At 46.2% G+C, this 19,663-nt stretch overlaps 1 protein-coding gene across 3 annotated transcripts in view; it reads left to right on the top strand.

Moving 5' to 3' along the window:
• Positions 1-5,933: 5,933 nt before the first annotated feature.
• Positions 5,934-19,663, top strand: part of DAAM1 (dishevelled associated activator of morphogenesis 1) — a 201,688-nt gene continuing 187,958 nt past the window's right edge. For 2 of the 3 annotated variants that reach the window (XM_004698617.2, XM_004698618.3), the window contains exon 1: positions 5,934-6,006. The gene's annotated coding sequence lies outside the window, so the exon portion shown is untranslated. Of the gene's footprint in view, positions 6,007-6,134; positions 6,154-19,663 lie in introns of those variants that run through there. The other variant, XM_045287755.1, reaches the window with a different exon arrangement.

Genomic DNA, 19,663 nt, shown 5'->3' with positions numbered 1-19,663 from the left:
ATTTTTTCTGTTGAGCTATCTGCCGCTTCATTCCTTTTAAGGTATGATCTGACTTGAAATGATGAACTAGAACAATCAGATTCTCTCTGGAATTCGACGTGAGTAAGATGCAGAACATACGATGGGTTTCAGCATGAATAGGAGCTAAATATCCATGAGGTCAAAGAAGATCTAGAGTAGCACTGTCCAGCAGAACTGTATGAAATGAGGCAAATGTTCCCTATCTGTGTCCATGTGGTAGCCACCAGCATCTTGTGAGGGAGCCCTGGTAGCACACCCATTAATCCCTTGCTGCTAACTCAGAGTTATAAGCTCACAACCCCCACCCCCTTCCTGAAGCAGCTTAGTGGGAGAGAGACCTGAGGACCTTCTCCCGTGAGGATCACAGCCAAGAACCTCCTACTCTGCCATGAACCCCAAGGCACCGGACAGCAGCAGCAATAGCCTCTTGTAGCCATGAGGCACTTGAGATGTACCCAGTGCAAGTGGGGAGCTGATTATTTAATTTTGTTTAATTAATTGAAACTTACACAGCCACATGGAGGCTAGTGACTACAGATACGAACACTGCAGGTCCCCGATATGGGCTAAGAGAAAGCCCATTATGAACAAGCTGATGCAGAAAGATACAAGGATACATCAAGGGAGAGAGTTTCTGTTTCTGAATTCCTAGAAGCTGTTCAGAGGTGGCTGGTCTGGAGAGAGTTTGAATGCTGGAGCTATTTTCACTATGCCTTTCACGGGAGCCTGACCTTGCTCGTGTTACTGTGCTTACAATTCTGTAAGATTCCATCACCCTCGTCCTGCCTTGATCGCGGTTTTTCAGTGTTTTCTGAGTTCTCAATTAAACACAGCAAAACAAATCTTTTCCAAATACCTTTGCAGTGACTAAATTGATGCGCTGACTCAGAATGCTACAAAGTCTTCTCCCTCGGGAAGAATCGAATTTTACTTGTAAGACCCTGACTTATTTAGCAGCTTTTATCTGACACCTTTTGGGGTGGCTGCCAGATTCAGAAAACATCTTTCTCTCTGGGAAGGCTCCCAGATACACAGGAAAGGGCCTGAGTGCCCTTAGCTGCAACAACATGCTATCTCTTTGCTATAGATCACTGGTTCAAAACTTCCCTTGTGTGTTGGAATCACCTGGAGGATTGTTGAAACACAGACTGGGGTGCCTGCTGCTGGATTGCCTAACAGGTTCTCAGGTGATATGGGATGCTGTAAGCCACTGCTATAGTTAGTTAAGTCAGGGGGAGTCACCAGATATAGGGCAGTCTGCTTCTCTCAGGAGTTTGAAATTTGGAAAAAAGAAACAGATGAAAGGACAGTAGAGCAGACCTCTCAAACCACTCTGTCAACCACTACTGTTTAGGTCCCCAGACCTGCCCTATTTCTTCCTGAGCCTTGGGCATTTCACTCCTTCTCTGATTATGGAGGATACCCCAAATCCTTGGAATCAACCCCTCGATCTCTTGGATTTGCATAAACTGGCCACAGAAAGTTCTTGTTGCCTGTCCCTAAAATAACTTTAGCCAACCTCACATGAGTTTATCTGTAAGTGTGTTCCGCCAGGGAACCAGGAGCCATACTAAGTAGCTAAAACAGAGATGGTATAGTCAAGGAATAGGTGCTATGGAAGCTGAGACAACCATTGAGGAGCCAAACATGCAACCCAGAAATTCGCAATAGCAGGACACTACCTCCACTCAGGCAGGTGGGACAAAGGGAATAGGTGGTGGTAAGAGAGGCCATATGACTTGGCCAAAGCTAGAACCACCACTATGCCAATCTAATGGAGGGACTGTGGCGGCCACTGCCAGAGGGGTGGATGAATATCTTGACATTTCCCATCTTCCTACCACCAGTCTTCCAGTTGTGCCTGCCCATGCTGGGAAGCTTGAAACCAAGGAAGGACAAGCTATGGGTGAAACAACCAAGGACAGTCATGGTTCAACTCTGGATTTGTCATTACTTACACTTCAGAGTGAGGTTATATGTGTATGGTATATAATTCCCAAGGGCTTCTTACTAAGACAAAGGATTTTAACCTTCAAATCAGTTTTTATTAACTCGTTCCATTAGTGGGCCTGACAGTTCTGTGATTGTCTTCAGGAGAAAGTTGCAAATGATATAAAGAACTAGCCTTTGTAGAGTTCTTGCCATTTTGAAGTGTCTTTGAATATCTCTTCTGATTTAATCCTCAAACACCTTGCGAAGTATTATGCTTAGTCTCATTTTACAAATAAGGAAACTGAGGCTCAGAAAGAATGAGCAACTCTGAATAATCAAAGCCACATTGTTCAAAAGTGGTGAAATGGCACAAACCCAAACCTGGGCTCAGCACACAACCTCAATTGTTACCAAACACTGAGGTATGTTTGAAAAACACACATAAGCATACAAATTTTAAACTCTTTCTCTCAGGTGATTTCCTCCCTTATCTCAAATGCAGGCTCTAGAGTCAAACCTGGTCACCAGAACTGAGAGAGGTGCTTTTGAACCATCAGCAGAAAGATCCATGGTGCAGTTTCCCTTCCCCCACCTGTAGTCAGTCAATAAAATCTATTCTACTTAATGGTCCCACCGGGTCCTAATTAATAGACGATGACTATGGGATGAAGCAGGGGGCTTTTCTATAAGATTATTCCAGAACAGCAGCAGCTGTGTGAAAAGAAGAGCTATTTTGACGAGGACTTCAAATCAAGCTGGACAGAGTGGCTGTTTTTGATGTTATATGAGACTCGCCACCTAGAAAGAATTACATACAACCACACACAGCGAGTATATGTGAAAGTGAATGCACGTGTGTGAACTCTTTTTTGGCACCATAGTAGTTGCTATAGCTTTTCTGGCCTCAGATCCATGGGTCACACTTCTGATGCTGAAGAGCCATCTTTGTTTCCTTGGTTACCAATGATACTATGTGTAGGGATCAATTCAAACCCAGCACTACTTCTACAAAACAACACCTCCACAATGCCTTGTTATCTATCTATCTATCATCTATCTATCTTATCTACCTACCTACCTACCTACCTACCTACCTACCTACCTACCTACCTACCTACCTACCTACCTATCCATCCAATTTATTGTGTATTAAATGACTATATAATGATTTATAATACTAATCAATATAGAGAATGGATTTCTTCCTTCCTTCCGGCAGATCCCATTCTTTCCCCTCCTTCATTGCTGAAGACCCAAGAGAACGTGGTGCAGGTGATTTCCCCTACAAACGTTACCTTCAGTATGTGCCTTAATTACATCTAAGGAGAACCTTGTTCTCTAGTCTAGAGGGATAGCTCCAGCTCAGTTCACTGCCATCAAGTTGATTCCGACTCATAGTGACCCCATAAAACAGGGTCGAACTGCCCCCATTTCTGAGACTGCAACTCAAAGCCCCATCATTCGCCCAAGGAGTGCTGGTGGTTTTGAACTGCTGATACGTTCTGACTTAAGAGACTCTATATCTAATTTATTGACTTGGTAAATTTCAGCCTCTGATTATGTATCCATCTAAAAGTTGGGTCTAGTTATAAAATGAGGAGAGTCTAATGCTGCAACCCTTTGATACAGTTCCTCATGTTGTGGTGACCCCCAACCATAAAATTATTTCCGTTGCTACATCATAACTGTAATTTGCTACTGTTATGAATTGTCATGTAAATATCTGATATGCAGGATGCATTTTCATTGTTACAAATTGAACATAATTAGAGCATAGTGCTTAATCACAAAAACAATATGTAATTACATATTGTGAAATATTTATTTCTAATTACAAATAAATGAAATTTTGTCTGGAAGCATGGTGTAGTATGGGTAAGTGTCTTCACACCAGGTACTCGTATGCGGGGCGTATCTGCCTGTGGGTGGACCCGCCTGGAGACGGATCGAGGAGCGGTGTCTGGGTTCCTAAGACCATCAGAAGTATGTCTTCGGATGGTCTTAGGCAACCCCTTGAAAGGGTCGTTTGACCCCTTTACTGCTGCCTTACAATCACCTTAGGTTGTTTTTTTCTAAATATTTTCCCTCGAAATGAATTACAACAAATTATGCCCACCCTCTAGCTGGAATATCATTGCCCATACTCTTGAGTCTGGGTTCTTTTAAATGTATGATTTTAAATGGATGACTGTCTCAAAACAGAAAAGCAATCTTTAAAATTACCTTCCTTTAATGTAGAGGGGAAAAAAGTGCCCAACCTATAAGAAACAGGCTTGTTAAAAGCAGAATTCAGCAATAAAACCCTCTCACAGCAAACTACGACATTTCCCACTCCCCTGAGATCCTCAGATACACCCATGAATGTTTCACTTGAACTCAAGTTAGCATTGCAGATTTAATTAAGATTTCAAAGTGATAACTCCAGAAAATATTGGAGTTATAAAAAGTTTATTTTACTTGGATCCCCATGCCCATGGAAGGGAGATCAAACCTATTGATTGGGCAAACCTGCAGCGCAAAACCTCTTTAAAATATTCAAAAGCAAAGATGTCACTTTGAGGGATTTTCAATAGCCTCATATGTAACAGAGAGCTGGACAATGCATAAAGAAGACAGAAGAACTGAGACCTTTGAATTACGGTGTTGACAAATAATGTTGAATATAGCATGGACTTCCAAGACACCTGTCTTGGAAGAAATACAGCCAGAATGCCTATTAGAAGTCAATATAGCAAGACTTGTCTTACATATGTTGGTCATGCTATCAGAAGGGACTTGACCCTGGAAAGGGCACTGTGTTTGAGAAAGGAGAGGGTCGATGAAAAAGAGGAAGGCCTTAATGCGATGCCCTGAAGTAATGGATGCAACACTAGGCTCAAGCCTGACATTTATGAGTGGTGTTGGTTCCCTGGCTTTGTACATAGGGTTGCTGTGAAAGGGCACAGGCTGGTGGGCACCAAACAACTGGTAAGCATTTAGGTTTATTAACACCATGGCCAACTAGCTCAACATGATGTTTGCGTCAGTATACTTTTAAAAAATCACTCAGAGGAAAACGGATAAAAGAAGGGAGAATATTGTGAAACACACTCAAACACATTATTATTATTAAAACTTTAAGCAAAGATATTATCTTCCTTGGAGTTGAGAGCACCCGGGCTCGGGAAGTCTTTTGCAGCGATGAACAAAAGCATGGCTGCGTGATAGTATTATCTCTGCAGTAGCAGGCGGCTTCCGGATGGGGATTGCGGCGACTATCTGTTACACCGCGTTTTTATTAATGACAGCCTCCGTTATTTCGTCAGCTCAGCCAACAACACTGCTCCCCGCTTCTACTAGGTCACCCTGGGGGGACTTTAGGAGAGAGGAGACGAAAGAAGGGCGAGCGGAACGAAGTAGGGCACGCGGGAATTCTTCCCTGCGGCGCCGGCGCGGGCTCGTCCCCAGGGTCGTGGGGGAATTCCAAGACCGCATTAACCCAGAACCAGAGCACCCTATTAACTAGTTGCTCAGCCCAGGAAAGGCAGTGGAAAGCTTAATCTTCCCTTCTGTTGGCCAGAGCTCCCTGGCAGCGTGCTTGCGCACAGAACTCCCCAGAGCCCGCGCGGGATACATTAAGGGTCAAGTCAAAGGGCACGACCAGAGCGTGTCCCCTCTCTGGCCGGCGTTAGCCCAGTGGCTTGGGCGTCCGAACCACTGCTGCTAACGCACCAAAGCCAGAGGGCGGGGAGGGGGCGGGTCCCGGTAGGGGGCGGAACCACGGGGGTGGAGACAGGGGCGCCTAGGGATGCATGGGAAGGGTAGTTCTTTGAAGCTCGGTAGGCGTACCTTTTGGACTCCACTTGCCCGGTGTGGACTACAACTCCCAGGATCTGCGGGCCTAGCTGGGGAGTCCATGCGCAGTGGGCGCCACTTTGTACCCTATCAGGCTGAGAGAGGGTGATGTCACCTGCGAGTTGGTAACCTACGAGCGGCTGTGAAGGAAACTGTTTAACCGGATCCCATTGTACCCAGAGCGCAGAGCTGCCTTTCCAGCATGCCCGGGCTGCTCAGGTAAGGGGGACACGCCGCCTTACCCGCCCCGCTCATTCATTAAGTGGCACCGGGCAGTGGCGCGGGGCTGAGCGCGCTTTCCCCGGCTAAGGCGCTGGGCTCCGGGCGCGCCCTCCAGCTGCCGCCCTGGAGCTCCCCGGCCAGTAGGTAAATATTAAACCCGTCCTTCAGGTTAGGTCTGGGTGGGAACGGGACGGAGACAGCTCCCAGCTGCCAAGCTGAGGATGGGAAAATGGCTGCAACGCTCCGTAAAGCAAGGCGAGCCCCAAGGAAGGCGCCCCAGAGCACGGGGTCCCTCCTCTTCGAGGTTCTGGGACGCCGGAAAGCCGGCCGGGTACCACTCGCCGCCGTCGGGCGAGCACCCTGGGGCCGGGGCTCTGGGGTCGTGGCCTTGGCTCGAGGCTGCAGACCCTGGAGCGGCTGGAAGCTCCTGGTTCGGTGGCTTCGAGAGGGAGAACCCCGCGGGCACGACGGTGGCGACAGGGAAGGAGGGACTCCCGTACCCGTCTGCGTCCGAGCGGAACCCGACCATCCCTGGCACCCGTACCGATGCCCCATTCGAAAGGGGGCGGGGTGATTGTAATTCAGGCAAAGTTGGGAGCCAAACGTCTCTAACCGAGAGGAGGGGAGCCCAACGCTGCGGAGGGAAGGGAGGGTGTTGGCGAACAGCAACTCGGGGACCGCGCCTCCTGCGTCTTAGGTTCGAGGCGCCGCAGAGCGCGCGCCTCCCGGCCCCTCTCGGCCCCTCTCGGCCGGGCGCATGGACGGCTCCCCCGCACTGTTGGCTTCCTCGGCACAGAGCCCAGAGCGCCTGCACCGGAGCCAGGGCCCGGGAGATGAAAAAGGGAGGGGGTGGTGTTGTGTGTGTGTGTGTCTAATAATCTAATGATTAGGTTCGCTGCGGAGCAGCGGAGCTGGATAATCGGGTTTTCCCAGCTGGTGCGGAAAAGCCAACTGCTTGCCATCAGCTTGGCCTTTCGACTGGAGAAAGGCGTGAGGCCCCAGAACCCCCAAGTCCTCTGAATTTCCTCTCCCGGTTTTTGGCACCTTCATTCGTTGCATTACTCGCTCATTCATCAAACCACGCTAAGGGCTCTGTTCTCCTGGAGCTCACAGTTTGGGATTGGGGGCATTCCCAATGTCTCGTTCCCCACACAATATTTCAGTGGACCCTTGACCCCCTTTCCTCCTTTGGGAGCGATTAAGAGCGAGTGCCACACCCCCGCCCCCGCGACTCTGGCTCGCATTAGAGCTGGTTCCTTTCATTGGACCGGTAGCTTCTGGAGATTCCGGCAGGATCCGGTGAATTGGAGCGGAGTTTGCCGGAGATGAATCCTGTTGCCATGGCGACTCCTGCCGTCGGAATCCTCACAGCTCCCACTGCTGTTTCGATTCGACGCGGCTCTGCGGGCAGCTGGGAGGGCGTGGTCAGTGGGTGTGGTCAAATGCTTGTCCTGGGCTCAGCTGCTCTCAACTCCTCTCCCCTTTCGCTGTCCTGGGACTGTGCTCATTCTCTTGTAAATAGCTTGGAAGGACACACATCTTAGATCTATACCTCTCTCGAGCCTCTGCCGCACCTCACCATCCCCCTTTCACAAACGAATTGTTCGGAGCCCTTTTCCTGAGACAGGCCCTGAAAATGACAATGGAAAGACGTGCTCGCGGGAACCCACCCCCAAAATGGAGCCATAAGAATCGGAGGCAGCTGGCTGTCTCATGATGGGGACTTCTTTCTTCGTGAAGAGGGCTCTTTGGTCACCAGTAAAGGTCAATTTGTTCCAGGTGCAGCTGGTCGGAAGTGATTAAGGACCATTAAGAACTCAAAGTGTGTTTCCTCTGGTGATGAGATTGAATTATGGAAGTCGCGGCAGTCGCTTGTGGTTCGCAGAAGATCTTAAAGCTGGCCCACAGGAGGCAGGCGTTGAAGGAAGGGCACACAGGACTGGGAACTGGGGCAGCTGGGCCCTTCTGTGGCTCTGCCATGGTGTCGACCTCACTCGGGTTAACCTCTGTGCCTGCGGGGTGGGGGTGGGGGTGGGGGGTCGTTGATCTCCTCATTGGTAATGTTAGGTATGTAGGGCGTCTCCCGAATCCAGGTATAAAGTTGTGGCTCTGAGCCTGACTTGTATGGCAAAATGGCCTGGCTCTTTGTGGCAAGCCTTCAAAGGGGCAAGGCAGTATTATGCTGAGTAGCTGGACACTAACTGGCCTTACCTTTTTACCAAATGCAGTCATTTGTAACTTGACTGTGTGATACAAATGTGTTGTTTTCCCTTTGCTTGCATTTCATGCCAGGGGGCTGGGGGGACTGGCCAGAATGTGTGTCTGTGACTGTCTGTGTATTTACATGGCTGGGCAGATAGATGCCTGGGGGAATATTAACGGGCCAGATGCTTGGCATTCATGGATTCATTTAATAGGTGGTTTACATCCCTGTATGGAAACAGGACTTTCAGAAGTTGTGATTTACTGTTTGTTTTTGTCCTAGAATTGATCACTCCCGATTTCCCCCGCTAGACCGTAAACTCTTTGAGGGCAGAGGTCTTTGTCTTGTCTGTCTCTTGGTATTTAGATCTCGGGTTGTGGCTCCAAGGCCTGTCTTCTCTCTGCTGATAGTTCTGTCATCAGCTGTAACATTCCTCTACTTCCCTTTCAAGAGGTTTCACCTCAGCATAAACCAAACTTCTGTATGGCACGAGACTTGATGCATATTTAAAACTTCAGTGTGTTTGATATAGACATGTTTCCTAATTACTGGCTTCTGGAAAAGATTAACCCACATAAAATATTTTTCTGGTTATAATTTCCTATCAGTTCTCCAAAGCAGGGATTTCTAGATGTCTCCGTTGCACTGCAGTTGGCCCACATAACTCTCCCAGGAGGCCAGTGACAGGAGAGCGGGGAGAGAGAAGCAAAGGCAGACACCAAGAGACAGCCCTGAGGCACCTTTTGGGAAGAACTAGGAGACAGTGTTTCTCTAGTCTGGCCTGGAACTGGTCTACGAACAAGCTGTGCTGTTCCCGACGGGCCCAGAAGAGAGAAGACGTGGGGGAAGAAGAGCGTGGGGGCATTTTTCCAATTTCTGTAGCTCTCTGTTATCCAGCGGTTGAATTCTCTGGGTTTCGGAAGTGTAAGTCAGCGATGAGGTGTGATAGTAAAGAGGGCGCGGCAGGTTACATCCTTGGGTGGTGCTCACAGGCGCTTTGTGAATAGATGCCAAGGAATTTGAAGCCTGGTTTTGTGGACATGCTTGGGGTGCTAAGAATGTGTGTCTGTCTCTGTGCTGTTTGATAGAGCTCCTTCATTTAAAAGGCTGCTTTGAGTTTTGGTACCATGCTCGTTCAAACAAATAAGGTGTTTACAAATAAAACAGTGACAATTGAACGCGTTTCATTTGGTAAATAAAATTTGAGGGCGGACTGAAGAGAATGGCTTTGGCGTGAGAATCTTGAGGTGTTCTGTGGAATCACTTAAAAAGTGAACAGCTGTTGTTGGACCAGGTTAAGCAAGCTTTTCTAGCAAAGCCTGGTGCCACTAAGAGCCTTAGGTGTTTGGATCAGGAAACAACCACAGAGCTTGTAAGTGCTGGGGCGCTCCCTGGCTGTGTCTCCCTCTTGTTGTTTCCAAGTGTTAAATGTATCCCTGTATTGCAGGAAGCAATGCAGCAAGGCCAACTCAGGTTAGCAAACTTGTGCTCTCTTAGCAGGAGGCTCCGATCACACATGAACCCTGCCTGCCACCCCACCCCCCTTTTTTTTCTTTAGAGCTTTGCTTTGGATGAAGAATATGGGCTACTATCACATTTTTTTTTCTTGGTATGACATGTTCTATCTTGTAATGGGGAAAATCTAACACTTAAAGCATCTGTTCTTAGTGACTTCCCCAAGAACTCAAAGTTTACAGGTAGAACAGGTACTATTTAAGAAATCCGTAAAGAGGGCAGGGACTGGTGCAGAGGGCTTAGGGAGCTGGGGACAAGCGGACAGGGTAGGCTAGGGGTAGCAGGTCCCTCCCTTAAAATGGTGATTTGATTTGCGATTAGATTGGATTTGTATAGAGTGGCTGGGAGATGAGGATAAGAGATTGGACTTGAAGAGTCAGTCTGGGGCCTTTTTCTAAAACAGTCCTTGAGAAGAGGTACAAATGAAGATGAGATCCAAGTTGATTTTGGCATCCTACATTCCACTGTAGGAGATTCATACTGTGGCTAAACACTGCTGTCGTTTCCTGGTATCTTTCCCACACTGATCAAGGAGCAGAAAGATGAGCATTTCAGAGAGAATTCATAGTACATAGGTCTGAACACAAGTCAAGTCCATAGAAGCATAGCAACCTATCTGCAGAGGCCCTCCCCACTCTTCGCACCCACTCAAACCCCTTTTACCCACTACTGCCTTGGCTTTGGTCAGCACAATTGCCTTGCTGATGGTTGAACCCTCTGATCTCTGACTTTCTGTGTTGATGGGCCCCCGACTAGAGTGGAGACCCTTTTGGCTATCTAAATTCTCCTTGTGCCTTCAGATCCAATTCAAGTGCCAGAGTATCCAGGAAGCCTCTGTCTTCTTCCCACTCTGCTCTTAACTCCTTAGCACCTGACCACAGCACACTTACAGCTCACGCAATACTAATCATCACATACATTTGGTGCTTACCTTCGCCAGACCCTTTCTAGTGCTTTACACAAACTAAATCATTGATGCCTCACAACAAGCCAGTGAAGCAGATCACCATTCTACTGACGAGGGCACCAAACAGGAGGAAATTCAAGAACATGCCTAGCTCAGATCACCCCCCTGCTGGGTGACAGGTTAGGGAGAGCTCCATCAGAGTCTTAATTCATTACACAGCACGTGCTATTGGTTGCTGGAGAGTAAAACTGCTTCATCTCGTAATTTTTTTTAATAGTCTGATTCTTTCAAATGAAAACCAGAAAATGTTGCCTGAGATGTATAATGTTGCTTTTGAGTAGTTGGATGATAACATCTTTGTACTGCCTCCATTGTTGCTATTTGAATGATAGGTGAATGATTTCAAAAGGGAAATGTACCTCTTACATCCCATCTCTAAATCTCCCAGGAGCCTGCCATCTAGCATTAGATTCTATTTGTACTTAAAATAACTTTTCATTAGGTTGAACACTTTATCTGGAACAAAATAATGAACTTCCTACCCAGAAGGGGATTCTCAACTGAAACTTGCCAAGCAATCCTACAAGACCTGCCCCTGTGGGTTTCCAAGGCCGTAACGGTCTGCAGGAGCAGAGAGACTCCTCTTTCTCCCACAGCACTGCTGGCTGTCTCGAACTGCTGACCTGGAGACTAGCAGCCCACTATGCCCCAGAAGTCTGTATTGAAAGAGGTCCCAGCATCTCTTATCTTCCATTTTCCCTGTTGTCTCTTGTCTCTTAACATAACATGTGCAAGTTCTTTTGAAAAGAAAATGAAAACTTGAGCAGTAGTCAGAAAGTAACCTAATCTGGGGTATCTTCAGATTTTAAAATAAGCACCCCCCTCCCAGCCAGTGGCATTTCTATTAAACCTTAGCCACCATCATGAATTAAATGTGTACAACTGGGGGAATTTCCCTTTCCTCATGTTGGTGTGATTTCCTGGCTTCCAATAAAGCTTTTCCTTCTGGTTTCACACTGAATATTGGGTCACTTTCACAAATTTTGATGACCACAATGAACTAAAGCACAAACCATGTCTTTTAGGGAAATAATAGGAAAGTTCTGGAAAATGGAAAAGAAACAGTCTGCTAGCCATTAGGCTACTTAAACACAATAGCCATCAAGCACACATGGGCTTCGGAAGCTTTTTCATGTCCCCTTTTCCATTCTTTCTGTTACACTTCGAAGTTCAGGCATGCGTCAGAGACACTGCTGCGCCTGTTCCAGACTACTACCACAAAGCAAGTCATGCAGACTTTTTGCACTCGTGTAAATAAAAGTTACGTCTGTACTATGTTTTAAGTCTTAAATGGACAAAAACATTATGAAAAAGTCTGAAGTTGTATGCGAATTACCAAAGTGTGACTAAAGACCCCAAGGGAATGCATGCTCCCTAAAGAAATGCCACTTGATGCAGGCCGGCCACACCTTCAGTCTGTGAATGTGGCATCGCTAACACCCAGCATAGTGAGAACAGGCAGGCTTCTATGCCACTCAGCTGTGGTAACAACGTGGGCTCCTTGTGCTCTCTACATTGCACAGGGACCGGAGTTAAAGCTTGCCTTTAGTTCTGCCAGGCACACAAGTAGAGCCACCGATTAAACTGGTCTCTGTCCTGTTCATTTTTGAGAAAAGTATCTGCAGCGTGATTGGCAAAGGATATTGCCCATCGGATACCCAAATCTGCTACCATTGAAGTTCATTGTGACTCTGTGCCCCTGAGTTCATTGTGACTCTGTGCCCCTGCGCCCAGGATTCCAAGTCTGTACATCCTTCTGCAGAAGCAGGCCATCATCACATCTTTCTCCTGCAGGGCGGCTGGCTGGTGAATTCAAACTGCCGAACGTTTGGTTAGCAGGCCAGTGCTTCAGCCACTGTGACCAGGGCTCTTTGCCCATCTGATGGACTTTCTGAATTGTGCCTCCAGGAGCACAAAGCCCAGGTCCCCGCCGTAGGCATTGTCTGGGCAATACATATGTCCATTTTTGTGTTTTTGAGCTGGGTTCCTATATTCTGGCTTGTTGGCTCAGTTGCTTTGGTTAGTGACGTGTGAAGCAGGTCAAGGGCATGGGCTAAGCCTTGCTTTGTGTGGGAGCCACAAACCACCAGTAATCCTGGTCAACCTTTCTTTCTTTTTCAAACTCCTGTCTGTGGCCACAATGGAGACTAGACAGTACCTTGTGGATTGATCAGAGCAAACTAATTACTAGAAGCAACAGAAGACGCTCTATCATGTGAGGCAATGGTGGGAATTTTAGTTTACTTCGTTTAACATTTTTCATTTTTTATTGTGCTTTCGTTTACAGATGGAATTCGTTTCCTATTTGATACTTCGAACTTCTGAAGTGTCCAGTGACATACCAGTTGTGTTCCCCACAATGTATTGGCGTTCTCTCCATTTCCGGTCCCTCATTTCCTTTACGTCCAACTTTTCTCCTTCCTGCCCTCTCTGCTTTGTCCTTTTGATCTCATATTGTTCTAAAGGGCATGTTTCTCTTGAGTGTTTTTGTTTATTTTATGGGCCTATTATTTAGCAGAAAGGTGGTCTCTGAGAATGACTTCAGTTCTCAGCCAGAAGGATTGTTTTTAGGACCATAGTTTCCGGAATTCCTCCAGTCTCTGTCAGACCAGTAAGTCTGGTCTTCTCTTGTGCATTTGAATTTTGTTTTACATAGTTCTTCCCCTCTGTGTGGGATCCTCTGTTGCCATCCCAGTCAGAGCAGCCAGGAGTGGTGGCCAAGCACCATCTCGTTCTTCTGGTTTCCGGCTTGTGTGGACATGCGGTTCATTATTAGTCCTTTTGACTAATTGCTGCTTTGTGACTTTGGTTTTCTTCACTCCTCTTTGCTTCTGATGCGAAGAGACCAATAGTTATGCCCTCGATGCCCGTTTCTAAATTTCTAAGACCCCAAATGCTACTCACCAAAGTAGGCTGGAGAACATTGTTTTTTACAAACTGTGCTGTGCTAATTGACTTAGATGTCCCCTTAGCCAATGGTCCTTCACCATTGAAGCTAGGAATTTTGTATGTTAGGTGTTTGGGTATTTCTACGCAGTTTCCAAGAATGTAATCTTTGTGTGCTCTATTGTCTATAGCTCTTACAATTACATGTGTAGAAATATTCATAACCAAACGTACATCTACAAGTGGGCCCTCCTCTTTAGCATACCTATTTGCCAGTGTATCCATCTGTGTATTATTTAATTCTGTTGTTGCATGATTGTCTATGTTATAGTAATTACCATAACCCAACCCAAGCACAGTCCCACTGAGTTGATTCCAAATAATAGCAACCTTATAGCTTTCAAAGACTGTAGATCTTTCTGGGAGCAGGTGCCTCATTTCTCTCTCACAGAGTGGCTGGTGGATTTGAACTGCTGACCTTTCAGTTAGCACTTCAATGCAGAATCCTTTATTTTATTTTTTTATTATGATTTAACTTTTAATTGTGAATTCGAAGTTTACACAGCAGGCCATTCATTTTACATTCAATAGTTTATATGTGTTTTGCTTGCAATCCCCAGTATCTACATGACTTATCCCACTTCCTTCCTGTTTTTCCTGTTTCCATTCCTCCTCCTTTCTTAACACTTGTTTGTGAACTTTGTCCTTGGGTAAATGCTGTCCTGAGCTCAGAAGGTTCATTATTCTAACTCAGCAGGTGGGGGCTATGAACTCAGTGCCAGACCTGAAGAGTGGTGAAGGGCCATAATCTTGGGGGGTGTTCCCCAGTCTATCCAGTAAGTAAGCCTGCTCTATTTCATGGGTTGAAGTTTTGTTTTACATTTTTCTTCAATTCTACCCAGAACCTTCTGATTCAATCCTTTTCAGAGCCATTGGTAGTGGTCGCCTGACACCAGCTAGTTCTTTCTGGTCTTAGAGTTATGGCGATTGATGTCTGCCTGATCCACTAGTCCACTGTGTCTTTCCATTGTCGTCACTCCTCTTTCCTCTGGATGGAGAGAGAACAATAGTTGGGGCTCCATTTTCCTTTATTCTTTCTTTCCTCCTAGTCCCCCCTTCCTTGACCTTGGTCATGTTGTACTGACTTCCCCCATATTGTGTACTGCCTGTTCATCCACCATTATTGACATGTGTCTTCTGTCTAGTTAGAAATTCCCCCTTCCCCCTCCTCTCACCCTAGCATATGTTGTTACTGTTTCCCCCAGCCCGTATGTAAACCTTTTCTTTCTTCCTCTTCTTTTTTTCGTAATGGTGGTCTCATGAAATACCTGCCCTTTTGTGATGGACTCGGCGCAGGGTTTTCCAGATTCATCCATGTTGTGCCGTGTTTCACAGATCGGTCTTAATTCTCTATTGTTGTGTTGGTTTCTTTGTTCATCCCTTGATGGACACTTAGGTTCTTCCCATCTTTGGCTGTTGTGAATAATGCTGCAATGAGCGTGAACACGCATCTACATCTGCTCAGCTCACGGCTCTTACTTCGCCGGTGTCTATAAGACCCAGGGGGTAGCATTGCTGCTTCATATGGTGTTGCTATTGCTAGTTTTTTTCTCATAGTGGTTATGCCATTTCACATCCCCACCCACGGTGTAGGAGAGTTCTAATCTCCCAAACCACCTCACCAGCATTTGTTACTTTCTGGTTTTGTTTTTTTCTCCCCTGACTAGTGCCATTGTTGTTGGGGTGGAATGGTATCTTGTAGTTTTGATTTGCGTTTGATAGTGATTGTGAGCATTTCCTCAGGTGTTTTGTTAGGTGATTGAGTGTTTTCTTTGGTGAAATGTATGTTCACATCCTTGGCCCATTTTAGAAATTGGATCATTTGTTGTTTTGATGTTGAGGTATTAAAGTGATCACTTTTAGGAGTTGGACCCTTGTTGGCTATGTTGCCAGCTCACTTTTCTCCCCAGTAGATTCTGTTTTCAGTCTTTTGAAGAAGGCGTGTGGTGAGCAGCTCATATGTACTTACTTTTGTAGGAGGTCCCATTTACTGAGTTCATCTTCTGCTGTATGTGAGCTTTGAGTAAAGTTTATAATACTATTTATGCCATATGTCGGGGCTCCCCTATCACCTTTATTTGTATTTCTACGATCTTTATAATTTTAGGTGTTAGATTGAGGTGAGTCTTGGTTTCTTCAGCCCTATCAGCCAGAAGGAAGGCATGGCCAGCAAGTTGCCAAGGCTCTGTATGCTTGACAGAGCACCTTCTACAAGGTTGAGTCAAGACAGCAGGCAACTCTGCTCTGCTCTGCTCTGTAGGCTGTGAGTTGGAATCTACTCGGTGGCTATGAGTTTGATTTTGCTATTGTTGTTGAGAAAAGTGAAGAATGATGATATTCACACGTGATTTGCCAGGTGAAATTGTTCATTTGTTGGCAGTGAAAAGCCAAGACATGAGCTAAGTTGGAATCTACAGTTCTATATCAGTGGGTTAGGCTAGGGGCTATTTGAAATTCCCAGAATGTAGTGCAAAACTTACTTTAAGAAATGAAAAGAAATGGACAACTTAACCAGTTCAAAGGACCTTGATGTATTCTCTACCTTATTCTTTTGTGGATGCAAAAAATATCAAGCAGTCTGTTCTAGGCAGCCAATCTAGGATCTTTTATTTCCCCCACCCCTCCCCTTTTTTAAAGGCAGCCTATAGTTGCACAATATTGGTGGTTTTAATTTGATTTAGGACGGAGATGGCAAAGCAAACAACACTAACATTTCTGTTTGTTTCCCATGCTGCTCGTGTGTGATAATTAGAGGAGTTGCATTAGAGGGCCGGCAGCTTCTCCCCAGTGCTCAGTCCTCAAGGCTAAGTTGAACTAAAGTCAGAGAGAGGGTGTGGAAAGAGTAAGCACTGGAATTGAAGCCAATGGCCCCAATTGGTGGTATCCTGTCCTGAGCAGGTTAAACTAACAGCTTGACTTTGTTTTTGTGTTTTAAAAATCAAGAACCGAGAGACAGAAAACTGCTACGACCCATTTAGGGTTGGAAATTCTATGAGTAGGTAACACTTCCAACTATAGACGTATCCAGGGACTGTGACAAGAAACTGCCCAGCCTATGATATTTTTGGCTGAAGGGTTGATTTTTAAAAAGAGAAAGACAATATATGATTTTTAAATCTGACCCAATTTCTTTTCGGCTTGTGACTTGAAGTTCGTTCTCTTCCACACCCTGCAGGGATTATAATTTGTGTCTGGAGGCCCAGTGAGTGTCTTGTCAATTCTGCTCTCATGGTCTCCACGTGGGCAGTGAGATGGCCCTCTTCAGTCAGCCAGGTTCCATAGCAGAGGAGCCACAATCACTGATCTCATGAAGAAGACACCTTCCTCATTAAATAGGGGGATCAGTGGCAGCGGAAAAGGAGCCCTAACTCTCAACTGCAAACCAGAAGGTTGGCGGTTCAAACCCACCAGCAGCTCCATAGGTTAAAGATGTAACAGTGTGCTTCTGAAAAAATAATTACAGCTCTGTAGAAACCCTATGGGTCAGTTCTACTCTTTCTCACTATAGCATCACTATGAGTTGGGATCCACCGGACAGCAGAGGATTTGCGAGTGCATGGGGGGTGGGGGGTGGAGACAGGGAAGAAGCCGAGAGAAGACAGCTTACATTTTAATTCTCCCCAGCTCACTTGTTTTTCTGATGGAACACGTTGGAGGGAGTAGATGGAGGGAGGAGGACACAGAGTTACTGGGTTTCACTTATCTTATCATTTGTTTCCCTCTGGATTGCCTTTGTTTATCCTGTCTCTTCAGGCTAGGAATTCCTCCAGCAGAAAGCAGGCGTGGACCCAGGGATATTCATATCATGGCTTCCTCCTCCTTGTGTTTCCATTTGCTGGTTTGGCTTTTCCTCTCTCTAATAAGCCTGATCCCCAAAGGAAGGCTAGAGGCATGGACCCTGCTTTTCGGGAGAGAGACCTGAAAGCAAGGGACTGTATAGATTGCCGTCTTTATGTTTGGTAGAGAGTTTAGTCACAATTATTTAACACCTTGAACGGAATCTTTTCCATTTGGGGGGAGGGCTCCAGCAATTGCATCAAAGGAAAAAGAAACACCGGTTGTCTTGAAGTTCAGCTTTAGGTAACCTTGGCAATTCCTAGGACATTCTTGGGGACTCTGTTTGCTCATCTGTGAAACTGTTTACATAGAAAAAGCTATCTCCTTGGGAAACAACCTTAAGTTTTATAAGAATGGTATCTTTAATGACATCACGTGCACAGCAGTGTGTTGTTTGATGTAATAGTCGCTGGCTTTCGCTAGAGTGGAAATTTCACTTAACTGAGCTTCCAGCCTTGTCCTGTACTCATAACACACCATACCAGAGACCTTGTTCTTGTTTGAAGTTAGAACCCCAAGATCTGGTCCTTAATCCATTCCTCTTAACAGCTTCTCGTCCCACCTCCCATTCACAGAACATAAGGATGTGGTGAGACCATGTCTTTTGCTGGTCACGCAGCTTCCTTTGTATAGATAGTCTCTTCCCACCAGAATTGGGCCACCAGTGGTCTGCAGAATAAATGCAGCCGGCCGCCATGTTTTGTTTGGCCAGCACGGTGTTGTTTTAAGCATGGAATGACTGTAGCGAGTGTGCTTTCCGATTTGTCACAGATCTCACCACACCCCAGTGCCTCATGCACAGCCACTTCATTTGTGGGAGATTGCCTTACATCTTTGGCTTTTGACTTGGTAATCTTTATTTTAAACTGAATTAAAATGGGGCGAAAGTGTCTTGGAAGGCCTGTCCAGAAGTGGGCTGGTAGATAGCCCATTCTTGGAAGCCTTCACACTGTTGACATTCTCTGTTGTGCAGGCTGTGCCGTAACTTGCAGGATGTTGAGCAGCATCGCCGATCTCTAGCTACCCAACACTAGTAGCGCCCCATGACCCCCTCCTCAGTTGTGGCAATCCCGAATGTTTCCAGACCTTGCAAGATGTCCCCTGGGGGCAAAATGGCACCCAGTTGAGAGCCCAGGCTCTGACACGACCGATTTTGTATGGCCTGAGAACTTTAAACATTGGACTAGACTTAGATATTGAGGGAAAAATTCGAATTCATCTGGGAAACCCAGCACCCCTGCTCTTTTTATTTATTTGGGCAGTTGGTTAGAGCAAAGTAAAGGTCAGTGGATTAGACCCTTTGGGGTCACTTCTTCATTCTTCCATGACCGTAGCCTGGGAGGCCAGCCACATTTTCAGGACATGTCCTTGGTCACAACAGGGGACCCTCTGAGAGACTGATGCTGGGTCAGGGCAAGCCCACCAGAAGTAGGTATTAAACAGCTTTGAAGTCTGCGGCCTGTGTTGGCAGATCAGTAATGTTATCTACGGATAAGGACACTGAAGCTTTGGGGAAAGGTCAGCTCTGCCATTATTGTCAAAGGCCAAAATGGTTACAACAAAACAAAACAAAAGCTTTAAAAAATGACAGTTTATCTCAAATCAACAGCGTGGGAATAGAGCCCTGAAAAGGATTAACAGAGAGATGGCCTTTTTTTTTCCTTCCCCCAAACAAGCATACCTTTTAAACTTGACTCTAAGACTTGAGTTTTGGCAACACTCAACTTGCTGTGCCTTTCAGAAAAGCATTGATAGGATTTTCGGTGTCCAGAGTGGAAATGTTCTAGAGTTTTAGTAACTAAACCCTCTTCTTGAGCAACTAGCACAAAGATAATGCTCAGCAAAGTGCACCTTGGACCCACAAACCCAGCACCTTCTCAGAGCTGGGACCTGTGAAGGGATCCACCCGTTATCCCTTGGGCCCGCCTTGTCTGGTCTACTAGTGCTGTCTTAGGTAAGCATCAATTCTCTATGGGTGATTTAGACAAAATACTGTACTTAGGCATGCTGATTCAGTAGATCTGAGATTGAGGCCCACTCCACAGGATTCTAAAACTCTCTAATTCTGTTGCTTAGCTAGGCTTCCAAGCAAGTGGGAAAGAAGCTGGTTGGTTATAGTTGCAGACGTGCATGGGGACTAGTTGGTTAGTTGGGGGTGAGGGTGGGGTGGGTGGGTGGAGTGGAGA

Source organism: Echinops telfairi, unplaced genomic scaffold (assembly GCF_000313985.2).
Source record: "Echinops telfairi isolate 266 unplaced genomic scaffold, ASM31398v2 ScPeMD7_18;HRSCAF=68, whole genome shotgun sequence".
NCBI lineage: Eukaryota > Metazoa > Chordata > Mammalia > Afrosoricida > Tenrecidae > Echinops > Echinops telfairi.
The sequence above is the reverse complement of the archived record's forward strand: the minus strand, read 5'-3'. Positions and strand labels throughout refer to the sequence as shown.